At 44.0% G+C, this 21,939-nt stretch overlaps 1 protein-coding gene across 1 annotated transcript in view; it reads right to left on the reverse strand.

Annotated features, from left to right (window-relative positions):
• WIPF2 (WAS/WASL interacting protein family member 2) overlaps positions 1-21,939 on the reverse strand; it is a 40,683-nt gene extending 18,744 nt beyond the window's left edge. Inside the window, exon 1 of the mRNA XM_081220181.1 lies at positions 21,795-21,939. The gene's annotated coding sequence lies outside the window, so the exon portion shown is untranslated. The remainder of the gene's footprint in view (positions 1-21,794) is intronic.

A 21,939-nucleotide genomic window follows, 5' to 3' on the forward strand; every position in this document is an offset into this window, starting at 1 on the left:
AACAAAGAGCAACCCCTGCTCACCACGACTAGAGTAAGCCCACGTGCAGTAACGAAGACCCAATGCAGCCAAAAATAAATAAATAAAATAAAAATAAATAAATAAACTTATTAAGGAAAGTTGTAAAAACCATTCTTAGTCATTGGGCCATACAAAACAGACCATGGGCCAGATCTGACTCATGGGCCACAGTTTACTGACCCCTGGTATAGTCACATCACTGGAATCTGATAAGAGCGTAAATACCACGTGAGAATTTATCCAGTTATCAGTGGCTTAATACTTAACACTCAAAAAGTATACAGCTGTCTCCTTATTACAGTCTGTAAGTGATCCTCATTTCACAAATGAGACTAAAGCCAGGGAACTTTCGTCTTCATAAGACATTGAAGCAGGGGGCAAGGATAAAACTAAAACTCAAGAACAATACCCCCCAAAAGTCACCCCAAGGAAATCCCACTTCTTGAACCCACAAAAGTCAAAGCCAAATAACTGCAGAGGTTTGGTTCTAAACTCTTTACATGGGTGATCAAAATCTCTCTGTGAATAAAGAAGTAACCACTTAAACACTTCTCTCAGTGCCCTGAGAATGATAAAAGGGCAAATATTCCAAAGGTTCTATAAGACCAAGGACCTTTGTAGGTAGTAAATTTGATCAAAAACACGACCGTTAACATCTTCAAAATCCCAGCTCCTTCCAGTGGAATGCCACTCTAGGCTGGCTGCCAACAGAGCTTTTTGCTCCAGTCACAAAGAACTGGACAGTACTTTGGCTAGGTGGTTCCCACAGGGAATGATGTCTGAACTCACTTCAAGGAACGAGCAGCTGACTCCCCTCTAAGGGAAATACCTTCTCATTTCTGGTTTCAAAATTAAGTCTAGTCTTTCTTTGCCAGGAATCTAACATACTAGGCTTGAAAAACTGATCAAAATAGTAAATCCTCATAAGCAGAACATCTATCTCGGGGCGTGGGGGGGTGTTAAAGTGAAAGAAACACGTGGAGAAGAAGAAAAAAACTTTCTTCTATTAAATTCTGTGGGTTCACTAGGACCATTCCACTCAAGTCCCCATAGCAGTCTTAAAGCTAGCAGCCCAAGAATAAGGAAAATAGTAGTTTATTCAGAAACAAACATTTTCAACTAATTCCAGTCACTTCAGTTCCCACCTTTTCTGGGTTTCCAGTTCTACCTACTTTGGCCATTGCCACAGTTGAAATGGTCTCCTAGAATGACCCGGAAAAGAGATTCAGACAAGTCCCTAGTTCTTTCCAGATCCACAGTTGACCCAATCTACATGCTACGGAGTAAGAAATGACCTAAAGGGACAAACATAAGTCTGACAGTTAGAGTCATTTATTAGGCAAAGGCAGTAGTTCTCCAGCAAGGCAAATCTTTTTTTAAAGTCACCCACTGCAGAAGACCACTAATACATTATGCAGTTAAAGATGCCTTCTTAAAATAGGCTCAGAGGCTTCTCTGGTGGCGCAGTGGTTCAGAGTCCGCCTGCCGATGCAGGGGACACGGGTTCGTGCCCAGGTCCGGGAAGATCCCACATGCCGCGGAGCGGCTGGGCCCGTGAGCCATGGCCACTGGGCCTGCGTGTCCGGAGCCTGTGCTCCGCAACGGGAGAGGCCACAACAGTGAGAGGCCCGCATACCGAAAAAAAAAAAAAAAAATCACTACCAGCACCATGGTTGACTACCAGCAGTGGCTCTCAACTTTTCTTCTGTCTCCACAAAGACTGCAGGCATGACACCCTCCTACCAGGGACACTGAGCAAACAATGATACACTACAGTAGAGTATTCTCACTCCCATTTTACAGGTGAGGACTCTGAAGCTCGAGGAGTGGGGTTACGTGTATGCACACTAGGGAGAGAGGCAGACTGACTGAGCTAAGCGTGACCCCCCAGATCACTCAGGAGTAAACTGCAGAGTTAGGACTCAAACTCTGGTCTCCTGATCCCTTTCTATTTCACCAATCACTATGAAAAAAATCTCCCCTGCAAGTTGGTTGGGTTTAGCAATTTTCTACTATTTTTCCTAAATGAAAACTTAACCCACTCCAAATTCCTATCTTAGTGATGGAATACAAACAGATCTCTCTATATATTTTCCAAGGGCAAACCAATTTATTTAAATTAACACAACTTTCCTTGCCCTGAAGGTTCCCTAAAAGAAGCTTTATTCAAACCAATTCAGGATCGGCACTACAAGCACTAACCCAATGCAGAGGGTCTGCTTTGAGAACTGCTTTCGGTTAAGAACAAATGAAGTGGGCTTCCTTGGTGGTGCAGTAGTTAAGAATCCACCTGCCAGTGCAGGGGACACAGGTTTAAGCCCTGGTCTGGGAAGATCCCACATGCCGCAGAGCAACTAAGCCCGTGTGCCACAACTACTGAGCCTGCGCTCTAGGGCCCGCGAGCCACAACTACTGAGCCCACGTGCCACAACTACTGAAGCCCACGCACCTAGAGCCCATGCTCTGCAACAAGAGAAGCCACCACAATGAGAAGCCCGCGCACAGCAATGAAGAGTAGCCCCCGATCGCCGCAACTAGAAGAAGCCCATGCGCAGCAACGAAGACCCAACACAGCCAAAAATAAAAATAAATAAAATAAATAAATTTATTTTTTAAAAAAAGAATCTAACATCCCTGAAGTTAAACCTGAGATTAAACTAAAAAAAGGAAAAAAGAGGGTTCATCATGGAATTAAGTCTTTCCTTTCTGATCTATTAAATTAGAACTACAAACCTCACCATCTGTGTTCTTCAGAGTCCCTGATTTTCAGAAAAATTCTCATTCCCTTCTTAAGCCTTTCCACTTAAAAACCATGATAGCTTTTCACATCCTCAGGAGTCAGTTTCTCTGAAATAAAGATCAGAGAGCATTATTTCAAGTCTTCTTAATGTCAAATTTATCACAGAATTCAGAGATAAGTCTCCATAAAACTCAAGCAATGCACTTTTAAAAAGTGCTTTCTGGGCTTCCCTGGTGGCGCAGTGGTTGCGAGTCCGCCAGCCGATGCGGGGGACACGGGTTCGTGCCCTGGTCCGGGAGGATCCCACATGCCGCGGAGCAGCTGGGCCCGTGAGCCATGGCCGCTGAGCCTGCGCGTCCGGAGCCAGTGCTCCGCAACGGGAGAGGCCACAACAGTGAGAGGCCCACGTAATGCAAAAAAAAAAAAAAAGTGCTTTCTTCTATTCCTCAGAAGACAAAACCTATTTTTCTATTCAATTTTCAAATATTCCTACACTTTAGGAGCAGGAAACCTCCTGAGGACAAAGACAGAAACGACTTCCTTTTACATTTGATTAAATGAAGCATCCAATTTAGTTGTTGCTTTTTATCATATATTTTAAAAGATCTAAGAGGTATTCCACTTACCATTACAATTTGAGGGCTTCACTCAAATGGTATTCTGCTGTTATAAAACTCAGGTTTCAATACCAAGTTATTTTACAAAGAAAAAAATTTTTATTTTAAATCTAAATCTTAATGACATCCACTTTCATGCTGAGTGACCTCAGGTAACAGCACTCTCCTTTGATCTCAGCTTTGATTACAGAGTAAATTACAGTTTTTGTACCAAAGTACCCAACAAAATCCCACAGGGGGAAAAAGAAAAACAAAAAAACCCCCCTGACCTTGAACATTTTTAAGTAGGCCATCTCCCTCAGCAAAGTCTCAAGGGCCTTAGTTCTATCTTACAAGACTCAGTCATATGGATAGGCATTTGGGATGTCAACAAGAAAACTCTCTCTCCTTTGTTAAATACATGTTCAATTCTTTAATATCATATTAAACCCCTTCGTAATATAAAGAACCAGAGAAACAGTTAAAAGAGACGTTTCAAGATTCTCACTGAAAGAGCATTTAGCTCTGTCTACTTACTCTGTCTCCAGATCATCTAAAGAGAAGACAGTTGTGTCTTCAAGAGGAAAAGGTTCCAAATGTTCCCCCAATGGAATTCTTCTGACCCCATAGTTCAAAAAACAAACAAACAAACAAACAAACAAAACAAAACACCTCTCTCACAGTATGAGAAATGGAACATAAATAGTCAGCAGAAAGAGAAAAATCAGTTGCTCTAGGACAAAGAAAAGTCACATAACAGACAATGGGGTTTTTGTTTGGTGAATTTTCATACCAGGTGGATAGAGGTGGCAAGATTTTCCAAGCAAGGACGTTCGTTTAAAAACTCACTGATGGGACTTCCCTGGTGGTCCAGTGGGTAAGACTCCAAGCTCCCAATGCAGGGGGCCTGGGTTCAATCCCTGGTCGGGGAACTACATCCCATATGCATGCCGCAACTAGGAGTCCACATGCCGCAACTCAGAAGTCCAAATGCCACAACTAAAGAAGTCCACATGCCACAACGAAGATCCCATGTGCTGCAACTAAGACCCGGCGCAGCCAAAATAAATATAAATAAGTAAATAAATAATTTTTTAAAAAAGGTTTTACGGATATTAAAAAAAAAGAACCATTGATGAATCAGCTGTTCACTACCAAAATAACCAACCCTAGAAACATTCCCATCAAACAAGTGCAAAATGAGCAAGCCCATTTTTCATATTTCTCAACCATGTTACTCACAGAATCAATAGCAAGAAACCAAGGGTAACTGCAACAATGAAAATAAGTAGAAAATGATTAGGTAGGTTTTTTTTGGCCACACCGTGCGGCATGCAGGATCTTAGTTCCCCGACCAGGGATCGAAGCTGGGCCCTTGGCAGTGAGAGTGCAGAGTCCTAACCACTGGACCACCAAGGAATTCCCTGAATGGGTAGGTTTTTGTTAAAACTGGATTCGAAATTCAACAGCAATCACCCCATTCTGATAAGCGTTTCATTTAACAACTATTCCTCAAAGAACCCTATAATGGCCCTGGTACCAGTTTAGACATTACCCTGAACTAAGAAACTTTAGAGGAACATTTCATGTATCTGTGTCCATTTTACCCAATGAGCTCTTAAGCACAGACAGCACCGTATCCTTCTATAGCTCTTTCCTATTATTTTACAGCACAGAGTAGGGGCTCATCTGTCACTTGTTGAACCGAACCAAATTTAAAAGTAGCATTGTCTGAAAGAGCAAGCAAGTCTGAGTTGAAGGAAAAAAGCAGTGAAGGATGGATCAATGTGCCAGAAATGGAAAAGACAAGAAAAGAGGTAAGGAAGAAACACAAGGCTATATACACATGTGTAGTTCAGTGTTCCAAAAAATCTTAACTTGCTTAACTTGCTGAATTTATTCATTCATTAATCCATCTGTCATATAACAAACATTTACTGAGCACCCACTAGGTGCCAAGGCATTGTTCTATAACAATGGTTCCCAAGCGGGGTGATTTTGTCCCCCAGGAGACAGCTGGCAATGTCTGGAGACATTTTTGACTGTCATGACTAGGAGGTGCTGCGGGCATCTAGGAGACAGAAAACAAGCATGCTGCTAAACACTCTACAGTGCACAGGGCAACCTCCCACAACAAAGAGTTTTCCCGTCCAAAAATGTCAATAATGCTGAGGTTGATAAACCCTGTTCTAGAGGCTGAACTAGACAATTTTTTACAATCTTCGGGCCTATATTCTAGAGGAAAAGATAAACAAGGAAACAAATATAATCTCAACATTTCCATTACTGACAAAAAGAATGAAAAAAAGAGAATCATAAAGGGAGAGTGCAGGAGTAGGGTATAGTGTTCTCTTAGATGAGGAGAGGTCTGGGGGCCGGGGGCTGGCTCTCCAAAGAAGTCTCTGCATGAACAGCCAAGCCCTAGAAACATCTGGGGAAAGAGCATTCCAAAAAGAATTCACAAACATCAAAGGGAAAAAAAACCCTGAGGTAGTAATGAGCTTGATATGTTAGAGAACTAGTGAAAAAGCCAGAGTAACTAGAACAGGGTGAGGTGAAGAGTGAGAGGAGATGAAATCTGAGGCCTCTGTAGGCCATCCTCCAAACCCAAAAGTAGTATCCTTCTCCATCCAATATGCCTATTATACCAAAGAAGTCTAAACAAACCAACAGCTTCACACCCAAAGTAAACAAGTTCCATCAGTTATCTCGTTCACTAATCCCACAGACTGTACCTCATCTCTCGTTGGCTTGAGTACAGCTAGGGACCTAGGTACTAACTGGAAGCCTTCCAGGGTTAAAAGTCCCCTGATGGCAGTCTGCCTACCTGTCCACCTGCCCGTCAACCTTGCTCCTGAAAAGCAGCACAGTATGGGGAAGGAGGGGCTCGTTACCACAGTGGCATAATGGCATCCAGTTCCTAAGTCACAGAACCCCACATGGGAGAACAGCCAGGGGCTACTGCCTAAGAGTATTCGCATGCCACTGCAGGAGACTAACGACCAGCAGGAGCCAAACAGGTTCCTATAATTACAGAGGAACTGATGTCAACACTGAACTATGAACACGCCTCCACGCGTTCTAGGACAGAATACAGCAGAGAGTTTCCACTAAAGCATTTTTGGTTTCTCTAAAATACAAGGAAACAGACTAGAGTAACATTCTTGTTATTCATATTTTACCACCCTTCCCCCCCACAAAAAAGCTTTATATAGTCTGAAAATAATCTACAGCCCTCGTCTCTCAATGGAAAAGGTGCTCCCTCCCCCTTGAAATTCAATTCAGTCAAACCTGGTGAAACAGATTTCTATCACATGTAGAAATGGAATTAATTAAAATTCCAAGGTTACTCCATGAAGGGAAAAAAAATCACTTTTCCAACTGCACGCATATTCCATCATGGAAATTCAACTCTGCAGCAAATCTGATTGATCCAACAAGTAATTTTTTAAAAAATCACAAAGGGACCTCCCTGGTGGCACAGAGGTTAAGAATCCGCCTGCCAATGCAGGGGACACGGGTTCGAGCCCTGGTCCGGGAAGATCCCACATGTTGCGGAGCAACTGGACCTGTGAGCCACAATTACTGAGCCTGTGCTCTAGAGCCCGCGTGCCACAACTACCGAGCCCGCGAGCCACAACTACTGAAGCCCGCGCGCCTAGAGCTCGTGCTCCACAACAAGAGAAGCCACTGCAATGAGAAGCCCGCGCACCGCAACGAAGAGTGGCCCCCACTCGCCGCAAGCAGAGAAAGCCCACGCGCAGCGACAAAGACCCAACGCAGCCAAAAATAAATAATAAGTAAACTAATTTTTAAAAAATCACACGCACACCATGATAATTCAAACTGAAAGTCCTAGACTTCTACAACTAAACCTGGATGTTTTACTCTTTACCTCAATGATTTTTCACTGTTACAAGCAGAACACAACCCTAGAAGAGAAAAGGATAGAGGCAAAAGAAAGATATGATGAAATCATATGATGAAATCCTTTCAAATATAATTTTCCTAATAAGAGCATAAGTATACATCCCCAAACGCAGCTTTTCCCCCTAATATGACTCTTTCCTCTTGTCTCAGATTATTTTTCAAAAGCCCGAAAAACATAAACTCAGAAGCCTACATACTCATAGACGACTTGATGTGGTAAATATTAGGTACCACAGGTTATGATTCCCAGTTACAGGGCAACCCAGCAGCCAAGTCCTCTCATCTAAAATGATCACAAATCAATGAGAAGTCTACTCTTGTGTGCAATCAAATAACCACATCTGTGAAAAACGGCTTCATTAAAAAGACGGCTAGAGATAACTAATGCAAGAGCAACTGTAAACATAGTACCTGAAAATCGTCCTAAACAGAGATCAGGGAATGACCTCACCAAACATCCCTGGCCCCTACCACAGCCCTCAAAGCAAAGAGAAAATCCTACTATCCTGAAAGCACTGAAGTATTGGGAAGGTGGGGGAACATATATAGAAAATAGTCAACTGCAGTAAATCAGTAATAGTTCAGAGTGCTGCAGTGCTTCAAAACATAGCCAGTGATTCATAGTCAATGACACAATAACACTTTAGTTTTATTTTTTGGCCGTGCGGCGTGCGAGATCTCAGTTCCCCGAGCAGGGACTGAACCCAGGCCATGGCAGTGAAAGCCTGGAATCCTAACCACTAAGCCACCAGGGAACTCCCAAGACAATAACACTTTAGATTTAGCACTTTTTGTGACTTCATTCAGCTAAACTGTTTCAATGAAACCTGTAAAATTCTACTAGAGCTGTTTTGATAGAGCTGTTCATCTTAGAATGTAAATCTATGTCAGAGCCGACATGGCTTCCTCAGGCTGCATTTTAGCTAATAACAGCAAGACTTCCAACACCTGAGTACTAGGGTACTACACTTGGCCTCTACAACATAGCTAGGACAGGTACTATTTAGCTCCTGATCTCCAGGCGACTCACAGCAACCAAGGAGCAGCGGCAAACACCTCATTTCTAGGTGTTTTACATACCAACAATAAAAGATAACTGTTTTTCCTTCCAAGGCCTAGGGGTCTACAACACAAAAAGAAGAGAATGTGCCCTCTCATATTGTCAAAGTTAAAAACAAACTTCAAATCACAGTGCTTTAACATCTCCAAAAATGATGCTGCATAAATCTAAGGCAGATAATTAGTATATTTGTTTTTAAAGCCTGAGTCAATTTTCCATTTCAAATACAAAAAACAGATTCCTGGATTTGGATAGTGAAATGATGCAGAGAAGCTCAATGTTCATAACTAATATTTCCTCCCCACCCACATATCCCAGGAACCAGTGGGTTTACAAATGTTGGCTAAAAAAATGGAGTCATACAAGGCCAAAGTTATTACCATTAGCCAGCATTTAACTACAGAAGAGAGGAGTTAATCAGATGAAGGACACACATTCTAATTTAGAAATCCAGACCAAAGCTAGACAGACTAAAACATAGTCGGAATACAAAAGCAACTTAAGATAGCAATAAATGGTTTAGAAGATCCTTCTAAAACAGAGCTTCCAAACTTGTCTGAAGATAAGACACATCCTAGGGCATTTGTTTAAAAATCAAACACAAAAAAGATTGCTGGGCCCTAATCCAGACCTACTAAAATCAGAAATTTGGCAGGAGAGAGATCTGGGAATCTGTATTTTCAATGAGCACCTTAAGTATTCTTGGTGTTAGGGAAGTCTGGAAAACAGTGCTCTAAAGGAGCATTAGCAATCAACTGCTATCTGAATGGGTTTCAGTGAAGAAAAGGTGATGAATACGCTGGTTAAACATGAATATGTCTGTGCATTTATCACACATAAACACCATCAAAATTACAGCAAAGGGATTTTTTTTTTTTTTTTTTTTTTTTTTTTGCGGTACGCGGGCCTCTCACTGTTGTGGCCTCTCCCGCTGCGGAGCACAGGCTCCGGACGCGCAGGCTCAGCGGCCATGGATCACGGGCCCAGCCGCTCCGCGCGGCATGTGGGATCTTCCCAGACCGGGGCAGGAACCCGTGTCCCCTGCATCGGCGGGCGGACTCTCATCCACTGCGCCACCAGGGAAGCCCAAGCAAAGGAATTTTTTAAGGCATAAACTTCAAAAAAGAAAAAAAAAAACGGGAAAGGAGACAACATAAAGAGAGATGTCGGGCTTCCCTGGTGGCGCAGTGGTTGAGAGTCCGCCTGCCGATGCAGGGGACACGGGTTCGTGCCCCTATCCCGGAAGATCCCACATGCCGCGCAGCGGCTGGGCCCGCGAGCCATGGCCGCGGAGCCTGTGTGTCCGGAGCCTGTGCTCCACAACGGGAGAGGCCACAGCAGTGAGAGGCCCGCGTACAGCAAAAAAAAAAAAAAAAAAAAGAGAGATGTCAACAAAATTTTGGAAGCTGGAAAGCAGATGCACTAGTGATAAATAACTTCACAGAAAGGAAAAAGCTAAATGCTTGCAGCAGTAAGAAGCAAGCAGGTTCCTACCACAGAATCTCAGAAAAGGCTCAGAAATTGGAGGCACCTAATACCTCTGGATAAAGGAGTGTAGGAGGGGCTAAAACAGAATTGGTTGAAAGTCTGTATAAGAAATAAGATTCTTCCATCCTCTCTGTCCCCTCCCCCCATGATGCCTGGCAGAAGATGAGAGAAGTTGAACCAGAGGGCCTCTTGAACCAAGGGACCAGTCACAGCTAAGGGTAGCAGAGCCATAATGAAAACAGAGGGATCAAGTGAAAGTCTAATTTGTACTCAACAATGAGACCTCTTCCCCCATCCCCAGCTCTCTTCTCCCACTTGGCTCCAAAAACACCTGCTGCTGGGCTTATACTCTCTAGGCAGAAGACTGGAGCAGCCCTCTCTGAGGAAAGTGACCAGTGCCAATTCACCCTAAAATGGTGCCCACCACTTGACGAGCCAGGGCTCCACACTCAGCTTTTTAGTGCCTCATCCTTAAAAATGAATAGACATAGATAGCCAAGAATTATCAGACATTTCAAGAAAACCTCTAACATGAAAGACAGGAATCAAAGCAAACAAAACACAATTCCTGACAACATGCAAAAATATTTATATATAAAATTCCAAAGAAATTTCCTGGAAATTAAAAAAACTGATAGCAAGGACTTCCCTGGTGGTGCAGTGGTTAAGAATCCACCTGCCAATGCAAGGGACAGGGGTTTGGGCCCTGGTCCGGGAAGATCCCACATGTTGTGGACCAACTAAGCCCGCGTACCACAACTACTGAGCCTGCGAGCCACAACTACTGAGCCCGTGTGCTACAACTACTGAAGCCCGTGCACCTAGAGCCCGTGCTTCACAACAAGAGAAGCCACCACAATGAGAAGCCCGGACACCGCAACCAAGAGTAGCCCCCACTCGCCACCGCAACCAAGAGTAGCCCCCACTCGCCACCGCAACTAGAGAAAGCCCGCATGCAGCAACAAAGACCCAACGCAGCCAATAAATAAATAATTTTTTAATCGATAGCAAATATTAAAAATACAATAGAAGAGTTGGAAGAAAAAACTAAGGCTATCTGAAAATTGAATGAAAAAAAAAATTCACAAGGGAAAAAGAATTACAGGGCCATTCTAGGAGTTTCACCATCTGGATTCCCAGAAAGGGGTTCCCAGAAAGAGAGAAGAGAGAAATAATTATCAGAGAGAGAATATATTATAAAAGATGTTAATACAAGAAAACTTCCCAAGACAGATGGAAATAAGTTGCAGACTGAAAACACCCACTGAAGGTCAACCATGATGATTTTTTTTTTTTTGGCCGCACCACTGGGCTTGTGGGATCTTAGTTCCCTGGCCAGGGATCAAACCTGGGCCCCCAGCAGTGGAAGCGTGGAGTCCTAACCACTGGACCACCAGGGAATTCCCAAGCATGATGAATTCTAATAACCATCCCAAGGCACATCACTGCATTTCAGAATACCAGGGATAAAGACAAGACCCTAAATGGGACTTCCTTGGCAGTCCAGTGATTCAGACTCTGCGCTTCCGCTGCAGAGTCTTCCAGGGGGTGCAGGTAAAGACAAGACGCTAAAATCTCTCAGAGAAAAAACAGATCCCACACAAAGAATCTAGAATCAGAATAGCATCAAACTTCACAATATGATTTTTGAAAGTTAGAAAACCACAAAGGCTTAAAATTTCCAAAGAAATATGATCCCCAACATAATATTTTACATCTAATCACACTACCAACCAGCGTGAGGGTAGAAAAGAGATGATTCAGACATGCAAGACCTCAAAAAATGCACCCCCTCCTATAGACCTTTTTTCATAAACCCGGAAGAGATTCTACTAACGTGTTCGAGTGTACTGAAAAGAGAAACTTTCATCCGAGTTTAGGGACGAATTAATGATTGACACTCAGAAAATCAAGCAAAAAAAAAAAAGAAAGAAAAAAGGCAATTATTATACTTAGGGAAAAAAAGTATAAAGAAGGAAATATAATCATAGTACACAGTCAATATACTGGATGCTTTTTTTTTTCCTTCTTTTTTTTTTTTTTTGCAGTACGCGGGCCTCTCACTGTTGTGGCCTCTCCCATTGCGGAGCACAGGCTCCGGACGCGCAGGCTCAGCGGCCATGGCTCACGGGCCCAGCCGCTCTGCGGCATGTGGGATCTTCCCGGACCGGGGCACGAACCTGCGACCCCTGCATCGGCAGGGGGACTCTCAGCCACTGCGCCACCACGGAAGCCCTTTTTTTTCCCTTCTTTTGATAACAGTCACATCTTCTCCCTTCTGGATTCATGGGAGAGGAGGGAGGCTGGAGGTCTGGGAACTACTTTTCCTAGAATCCCCTGTCAACGGGGCTGTGGTTTAAATTCCACTGACACAACTCATTCACTCAAGATCTGGAAGATGGAAGGAAGGTAGATGCTATTACTGACCTTCCAGGAGCAATGAGCAGGTGTGTGGCCTCCAACAGATGACAGACATGTGGTTTGCAGCAGTTTTCAATATTCTGTAAATTGCCTGCTTTGGTGTTTAAGGCAGCCAAGATTATTAATGGCTGCAGTTTCTTACAATCCCCGCAAGTGGCTTTCCCTGACCTATGCTCCCCTGGCCTTCCAATGATTTGGTAATCTGTGAAATATCAAGAATGGTTGGTTTTTCTATTTGAATCCTGATATATAACACAAAAATATACAAAATATTGATTTAATTAAGATTGTGATATATCTCTATTAGGCAGATAGCAGGAAGGGTTGAGCGTGAAAAGCAGCGTAAGAATGCAAAATTGAAAAGCAGCATAAGAATGCAAAGTTCAGTGTCCACAGTAGAAATTCAATAGATAATATCTAAGAATTAAAAAACCAAGACATAACAGTGTGAGTATACTATGTAGAAACATGAAGGTAATATACATCAGGAAAAAAATACCAGAAGTATTCAAAGTGATTGAGGACAAATAAGGAGAAATGGAGCAGCTTTTTAAATTGTAAGACTTATAGTACTATTTGACTCTTTAAATGATGTATTCTTACTATATTGATTTTTTAAATTTAATTACTAAAAATCAAAAAAATCTAATACCGTATAAGCAAAACCAAGCTTCAGACTGACCAAAATTTCAAAAAATGAGGTCAGTACTGGATCTGTTACCAATGCAGTTAAAGAGAGTAGAAAATCCCAAACAAACCAAAATAACCCGTGTCTCACTCAACTGTAATGGAAGCAGGCTGCCTAATGCAACCCGAATCTCTGGCACAGCCTGAGTGTAACCAAACAATGTTCACCACCCCAGAGTTCACTGCACCACAGGTCAAATATGGGAGGAACTTCCAGGCCACTATGAGAATTCGTGACCAAAATTTAACTGCAAAGGTAAGCACAAAAATAGAGGGATAAATCTTAAAATCAATTACCTTAGCCCCCTTTTTAAAAGGTCTTCTCCTCAATTTAATGCAACTAATTGAAAAACAAAAATAACCATCTGTTGTCAAAATATCTTTAGAAGTTCTAAGAAACTGTTAATGAGATTAAAAGACTGTTACCAGGTAGGCTGAAACCTAGTCACTGACGACAAAAAACAGCTCTTCTCACTCTAGGTTGGCCATCTCATAGTACCAGCCCTCAACTTCTGTGTGCCTTCCTTCATTTGCACACCCCAAACATAAAAGTAGAAAGCTTATACACAGAACAGTCAGAAGTAAGGAAAATCAGTGATGACAGTCTCCATTAAGAAAAGGCCTGGGCTTCCCTGGTGGCGCAGTGGTTAAGAATCCGCCTGCCAATGCAGGCGACACGGGTTCGAGCCCAGGAAGATCCCACATGCTGTGGAGCAACTAAGCCCATGCACCACAACTACTGAGCCTGTGCTCTAGGGCCCGCGAACCACAACTACTGAGCCCATGTGCCGCAACTACTGAAGCCCGCGCGCCTAGAGCCTGTGCTCTGCAACCAGAGAAGCCACCATAATGAGAAGCCTGCAAACAATAGAGTAGCCCCCATTCGCCACAACTAGAGAAAGCCCGCATGCAGCAATGAAGACCCAACACAGCCAAAAATAAATTAATTTTTTTAAAAAAGGCCTGAAAGAAAATTTAAGCAGATGCTCCATAAAACGTTGATCCAGACTCAACATGGAGAGAAGTGTCATGCCTCATTTCAAAGATAATATATTAAGTCCCAACTCACCACAGATAATCTTATAACAAAGCTATGACTTTCACTGAAGAGTCTCTTTCGCTGTAACACCCTTAAGCCATCAGATACATATATGCTCCTTGCTGAAATGCTAGAAAAATTTGCACATTTTCATTCCTTGATCACTAGTGATGGTCTGCTAAACCAAGAGTCTACTTTGAGCTATGAAAACAGGGCAAGCTGATCCAATTACACAAGAAAGGTACTAAATCAAACAGGACCACCTGGGCTTTGGGGAAGAGTACTGTGATTCCTGAACAAACACCAATATAAAATATACAGCAGGGCTTCCCTGGTGGTGCAGTGGTTGAGAGTCCGCCTGCTGATGCAGGGGACACGGGTTCGTGCCCCGGTCCAGGAAGATCCTACATGCCACGGAGCGGCTGGGCCCGTGAGCCATGGCCACTGAGCCTGCGCGTCTGGAGCCTGTGCTCCGCAACGGGAGAGGCCACAACAGTGAGAGGCCCACGTACAGCAAAAAAAAAACCCAAAAAACAAACAAAAAATATATATACAGCAGATATAGCAGATAAAAATGTTTTCATGTATTCAGAGTTATAATGGCCCTTGAGCTACTGATTCATTTGCATGTCCAATAAGTCGTAGGCATCATGTTAAGACATATGGCCTAGATGATGGGTATGACAAATTATATTCAGTAGTTCACAATAAGAACATCTGTGTTCTCTCTCCAGCCCCATGAGGCTTACAAAAAAAACAGTCAGGGCTTCCCTGGTGGCGCAGTGGTTGAAAGTCCGCCTGCCGATGCAGGGGACGCGGGTTCGTGCCCCGGTCTGGGAAGATCCCACATGCCGCGGAGCGGCTGGGCCCGTGGGCCATGGCCGCTGAGCCTGTGCTCCGCAATGAGAGAGGCCACAGCAGTGAGAGGCCCGCGTACCGCAAAAAAAACAAACAAACAAACAAACAAACAAAAAAAACCCCAAAAAAACAGTCAATAGTCTCCAGAAGTGAAGAGGTTTTCTGTTTCCTAAATAAGCAGGTCTGGCAAACTAACAATCCCATCATCCCCCATATAAGAATTGCTCCCCAACAATCTCCAAACCAGTTCTCGAGAGCCCAAAATTTTAAGTCCTAATCCAGCCACGCAAGTTTAATTTGCAGGACCTAAAAGAAATCAAGATTGAAAGAATAGGCTTTACCCAGGAAAGTTTTTAGAAAACAAGTTCCACTGTACAGGCATCATACTTCTTTATGATATTGATGGTTTCAGCATCAACACTGGTCAACTACTACATGTGGAAAGAAGTGGCAGGAAAAAGTGTCTACTGTAAAGGTTGAGCTCAAAATTCACTATGCCATTTATCTGTATCTTTGGAGAGCTTACACTCTCTGAAGCCTTGCCTCCTATCTCTCTACTTCTCACTCCCTAAGCTCCAGACACACTGGAGCTTCCTTCAATTCTTCAAAACGGCCAAGTTCTTTCCCTCCTCAGGACCTTCACCTATGCCATTTCCTCCCCTCATCCTTTAGGTTTCAGCTTTAGAAGTCAATTCCTCAGGGACCTTCCCTGAGTGCCTGCCTTCCCAATGAACCAGGGTTAGGCTTCCCATTAGCTCTCTCCACAGCACTTATAGCAAGAGTAATTAATTATTTGTTTAATGGATGTTTCCCCCACTAGACCATAACCGCATGAGTGCAAGGTCTGAGTCAGTTTTGTTCACTGCTGTATCTCCAGCACCTACCACAGTACTTGGCACACAGCAGGAGCTCAAAAATTGTCACATAAGTGAATGACAGGGCCCAAAAAAAGCAGCTTCAGCAATTCTATTTATAATTTACCCTACAGATATAGTCACACATGCAAAGGACCAAATACATATAGTTATTCACTGGAGCACAGTTTGTAACAGCAAAAGACTGGAAACATTAAATATCTACCAGGATAGGGCAGGTGCCCACTCTCTTTACTGCTCATGTGGAATGATGGTCAAAATAAGTTTCTTAAAAACTGCAGACAGAATTAGCAGTGTGCTACACTCGTTTAAAAAAATGCAAGAAATGGGGCTTCCCTGGTGGCGCAGTGGTTGAGAGTCTGCCTGCCAATGCAGGGGACACGGGTTCGTGCCCCAGTCTGGGAAGATCCCACATGCCGCGGAGCGGCTGGGCCCGTGAGCCATGGCCGCTGAGCCTGCGCGTCCGGAGCCTGTGCTCCGCAACGGGAGAGGCCACAACAGTGAGAGGCCCGCGTTCCGCAAAAAAAAAAAAAAAAAAAGCAAGAAATGTATGTATTTGCTTTACATGTACAGTATGTCTGGGAAGGATCTCAAGAAACTGATAATATTAGCTGACTCTGGGAAGACAAACTGGAATGAAGAGTAGACAAGGGTGGAGGGCAGACGACTGACTGTATACTGTTTTGTTTACCTTTCAAATTTTGGGCCACGTGAGTGTATTATCTATTTAAAAGAATAATATTTGTGAGGACTTCCCTGGTGGTCCTGTGGCTAAGACTCCATGCTCCCAATGCAGGGGACCCAGGTTCAATTCCTGGTCAGGGAACTAGATCCAAAATGCATGCCGCAACCAACAGTTCGAATGCTGCAACTAAAGAGCCCACACGCAGTAACGAAGATCCCGTGTGCTGCAATGAAGACCTGGCGCAGCCAAATAAATAAATAAAGTACTTTAAAAAAGAATAATATTTGTTAAAGACAGTCCTGTCCCTATAAGACAGTGATAGCAAGAGTTTAAATTAATCTCATACCTGGATCTTTGATGACAAACACCCTGCCTACATCTGAGCACAGGGAAGGTAGAAGTAGAAAGAAGGAAAACTCACTAGCTACAAATCTCAGCAGCTTGTCCCATAGTAGACTGTACCACTTTAGAAAGTGCCTTTTTTTCTTTTTTAAACAACCAGTTGTTCCAATCTGGACTTATGGAGAATGTTTCACAGTCAGAGGGATTATTGGGAGGAAAAAAAAAGGGATTATTGGATTCAGCATTTCTATAAGCACAGAAAGCCAGTTTATGAATTTGTACCAAAGAATTATCATAAATACCAACTAAAAACAAATTACTTTCCCTCAGGGGCCTCAATCTAAATGGAGCTTAATATGAATCCACGAAGTTTAAGAAACTAAAAGTTTTTTGAAAACCAATTATTAAAATGGGGCGGACATCTACACATGTTCCTTGGATATACAGATGTGCCAAACTTCAAGACGCGCTTCAGGAAAGAAAGACCTGAGACTAGGCTGAACACAACTCCAATAATCATATTTGTTGCCACAATCAAAGCCCTGGACCAGAGTCAAAAGCTTTGGCTCTGAACCTGCATATCAGGAACAGAATACTCTGGACTAACGATGACAAGAGAAAGGTGAATCCAGGGCCACCAAGAAGAGGATTTGTTTTGGGGTTATCTCCAATGTTACAAGGGCCACTGTCACACACTGCAAGAAATGATCTTCATAATCCATTCCAAGACCTAATGGAGACACAGTTTATCTTCAAATAATTATCCCCTGAAAAACAAAAGGGTAGGGACTTCCCTGGTGGCGCAGTGGCTAAGACTCCGCGCTCCCAATGCAGGGGGTCCGAGTTCGATCCCTGGCCAGGGAACTAGATCCCACATGCTGTGGAGCAACTAACAGTTCGCATGCCACAACTAAGAAGCCCACATGCAGCAACTAAGACCCGGGACAACCAAATAAATAGATAAATATTTTTTTTAAAAGCGGGGTATTCACTAAGTAGAACACATTGAAAAGGACACTTACTAAGTAGCATTAAGTATTTAGTGTAGGGCTTCCCTGGTGGCGCAGTGGTTGAGAATCTGCCTGCTAATGCAGGGGACACGGGTTCGAGCCCTGGTCTGGGAGGATCCCACATGCCGCGGAGCAACTGGGCCCGTGAGCCATGGCCGCTGAGCCTGCGCGTCTGGAGCCTGTGCTCCGCAACAAGAGAGGCCGCGATAGTGAGAGGCCCGCGCACCGCAATGAAGAGTGGCCCCCGCTTGCCACAACTGGAGAAAGCCCTCGCACAGAAACGAAGACCCAACACAGCAAAAATAAATAAATAAATAAATAAACTTCTATCCCCAATCTTCAAAAAAAAAAAAAAGTTTTCAATGTAGTCATACTAAATTGTTGTAACTTTGCCAAGCCTAAATGGCAAGTTAGAAGCCAATTCCTGGCTCCCCTATTTGATAACCTATTTGCCTCCACAGGCATGGTAAGCCAAAATATTAAGAGATCTAAGACTGACACAGACATTAGCAAATGTATCACCTTCTTTCCCTACTCACATTGTTTTTCTCCATAAAGTTCTATTCAGCATTTTCAAATACCCCTCGATAATAATACCAAGACGTGCTCGTGAGTTTAGCCTGTGGCTCCCCAGGCTCAAAAGGCTTGGGAGTGAGAGTGAGGCAGAAAAAAAAAGTGGGAAACACTCCTTCTCTCTTCCGCAATGCCTTGGACTTTCAAAGCTAGGCAAAGGCAATGATTCTGCATTTAATCACCAGATGAATAAGTAACAGATTTGAATTTAGGAGAAACATGAAGGCGTGTAAGGACATTCAGTAAAGAGTACCGCCTCCATTTCCTTGCAGAGCAGCTCTCAGGATCTGCCAATAAACCTCACTTTGACATGAAACACCCCATCCACTCTAATCCGGGCCACATCCCTCAAGAGACAGTCAACCGGAACTCTGCCAACTTCTGCTCGGGAGCTGTGTAAAGAACAGTAGCAACAAGAGCCTACTTTGAGAAGGAGATCAACAATCACACTCAAGAAGAAAAGAAGTTACTTGGCAAAGGGAAGCATGTTGCCAAAACGTTAGTCACAGCTTCAAGGTCCTGGTTTGTGTTTCTGCAACTATTCTTTGCTTTGACAGAGGCCATTCTCTGGCCCAGCAAACCCAGCTCAGCTTCTGCCCACCCTCCCCATCTGAAGCGGTCAAAAATCCTTTCAATTTGGTGGTATCAAACTGTGACACAGACAAGATGTCCACCAGAGACTGAAAAGGAGGAAGAAAGTGTGCAATTTGCCGTTTTCCACTTGGGACTGGCTCCAGTAGAGCAATGGAAACGCATGACAGGAGAGGAAAAATGGAAAACCATTCTGTGAAAGAAGCAGGCTGTACCAAAAGTCTGCCCAGAGCTCTGAGCCTCCACAACTTATTTCAATACCTTAAAAGCAAACCAAAAAGACACACTGTAGGTTGAAATGACAGCAAAATATTAAGCAAGTTTTTACCCCCAAATAAGTGTACAGGTGGGTTACATCCTGATAAACCCACTGTAAACTGAAAACACTGTTAATTCGAAAAGACATTTAATACACCTAACCTACGGAACATCATAGCTTAGCCTAGCCTACCTTAAATGCGCTCAGAACACTTACATTAGCCTACAGTGGGGCAAAATCATCTAATACAAAGCCTATCTTATAATATATAAGTGTTGAATATCTCACATCATTTACTGAATACTGTACTGAAAGACAGAATGGTTGTATGGGCACAGAATGGTTGTAAGTGTATCAGTTGGTGTGGCTGACTGGGAGCTGCGGCTGTCTGCCTCTGCTCAGCACCACAAGAGAGTATGGTGCCAAATCAGGGAAAGATCAAAACTTAAAATTCGGGGCTTCCCTGGTGGCGCAGTGGTTGAGAGTCCGCCTGCCGATGCAGGGGACGCGGGTTCGTGCCCCGGTCCGGGAAGATCCCACATGCCGCGGAGCGGCTGGGCCCGTGAGCCGTGGCCGCTGAGCCTGCGCGTCCGGAGCCTGTGCTCCGCAGCGGGAGAGGCCACAACAGTGAGAGGCCCGCGCACCGGGAAAAAAAAAAAAAATTAAAAATTTGAAGTACATCTTCCACTGAATGCATATCACTCACACACCACTGTGAAGTTGAAAAATCTTTAATCGAACCACGGTAAGTCAGGGACCACCTGTATACCCTTCACACCTGCAGTTCTTCCTGGGGTTGGGTTGCTGAAACAGCCTGAATCAGCAGCCCACGGTTTTCAGAATTACTTCCGAACAATAGGAACACAGGTTCAAGTCCACCAGGTTACTCTCTCAATCAAAGAGCCCAAGAAGTCAAGAAAGAACATCCGAGAATTTTCTCTTCAAAAGAAACGGGACTCGTTCCTTCCCTTCTTAAAAGCCATCAGTAAAGCCAGAAGACTGCACAGTTCTCAACACCTTCCACTTTCCTCTGCATTTCACCTTTGTGCTGACATCACCTAACTAATCAGTACCAACGAAGGTAAACACTACTCTGATATCAAGTGTGAGTTAGAACCTGCCCCGTCTTAAGCAAATCCACATCAGACTTCAGAAACGCCAAGACCTTCAGGAACACTCCTAAGCTAAACAAATTCACCTAAGGCCAAAGTGTTTATAGAGTATTATGCCCAAAGAAAAAGCTAGAACAGTCAAGATGCTAAAGGATTAAGAATAAAGAAGCTAAAATTGTCCACGAGCGCACTGCTTCCCCAACAACTGGCAAAAAGGGCCAAAGTGACTGGACCAAAGCAAAAGGCTCAACTGTCTACAACACTATTTTTCAGTGAATTCTCAAAGACAATAAAATAGAAATAAAATACTGCATTCTGCCACATTCTCCATCAACCAACCTTATTTATTCCCAATTCTAACTTCCCCATCTCGGTCTTGATGGCAGCCAATATAATGTAACACAACAATATGAAATTTGTGGCTACTAAAAGTTGACACTGAGAAAAGTTTAAAAATTGGACATGTATCAAATCAAAACCAACTCTTCCCTGGCACACACACACACACACAAATGTGCAAGGCTGAGAGGAAGAAACTGGGAAAGACATGTCTTCTAAATATCAATATCTCAATCCAATTTTCGGGGATCACTTCTTTGCAACCACTTTAAAGATCCCATTTGGTTAACACAATCTTTTAGAAGCAGAGAGGGATCAAACCTACATTTCCAAGGGGAAAAAATGAGACAGTTTAATGATTTGCCTCAAAGTTACTTAGTAAATCCTTAGGAGTCCTTGTTCCCTGAGGTTCTGTTCTGGTTTGTAAAAGGAGAAAAAAGTCACCCAAAACATGCCATAAGTCATTCAGAAACAAACATAGGGCAAAAATAACACCATGAAAAAGGAGGTGGATCCTGGAGGTGCCCAGAACTAAGACTTCACATCACTCCAACCTGAACCCTCAACTGCAGGTTGATCCCATGCGAACCCCAACGTTTCTCAATCCAACCTTTAACTCAAATCTGATTCCTTTTCAACTAACGTTCTCCAGATTCCCTCTAGTGTAAGCAATTTCCTCAGTTACCCCTTCAACCACTGGTTTTCACTCATCAACTCCCAAAACGTCACGGCGGCCTCCTCACCCGGAGCATCCTGTTAATTACCTGTTCCCAACAGGTCCTCCCTCCCCGTCTCCCTTTTTGCGCACGGTTACCTCGTTCCTCACCCTGAGTTGTCGTCTTACTCACCTTACCCAACCCTCAGGATCCCTTACTCTCAATAACCTTTCTCCCCTTTTCACAGTCAGCGCTCGCCCCACACCAATTCCCGACCACTCCTCCCTACTTAGATTCCCCACGCCCCACTTCTCCAGGTTCTTCAGACCCAGCCCCCACTCGCCCTCCCCTCAGGTCCCGCCCCCAGGACCCCTCTCTCCCACAGGCCCCTCCTCCAAAGTCCCCCTCTCTCCTCAAGCCCCGCCCCAATCGCCCCTCCCCCGGCTCTCCCTCCCATTCAGGTCCTCAGGTCATTTCAGCGACGGACCCACCCTCCCCGGCCTCTTCCCGACCTGGGCACAGCGGCTCCGGGAGCGAATCCTCCGCCACCTCCGCTCCGGCTCCGTCCCGTCCTGCTCGCCCCCCGGCAAGCTCCCTTTCTCGCCGCCGCCGCCCCTTTTGCCAACCCGGAAATGGATCTGCTCCCACTGTCCCCAG

The sequence above is a fragment of the Mesoplodon bidens genome (assembly GCF_964165515.1).
Source record: "Mesoplodon bidens genome assembly, chromosome: 19".
NCBI lineage: Eukaryota > Metazoa > Chordata > Mammalia > Artiodactyla > Ziphiidae > Mesoplodon > Mesoplodon bidens.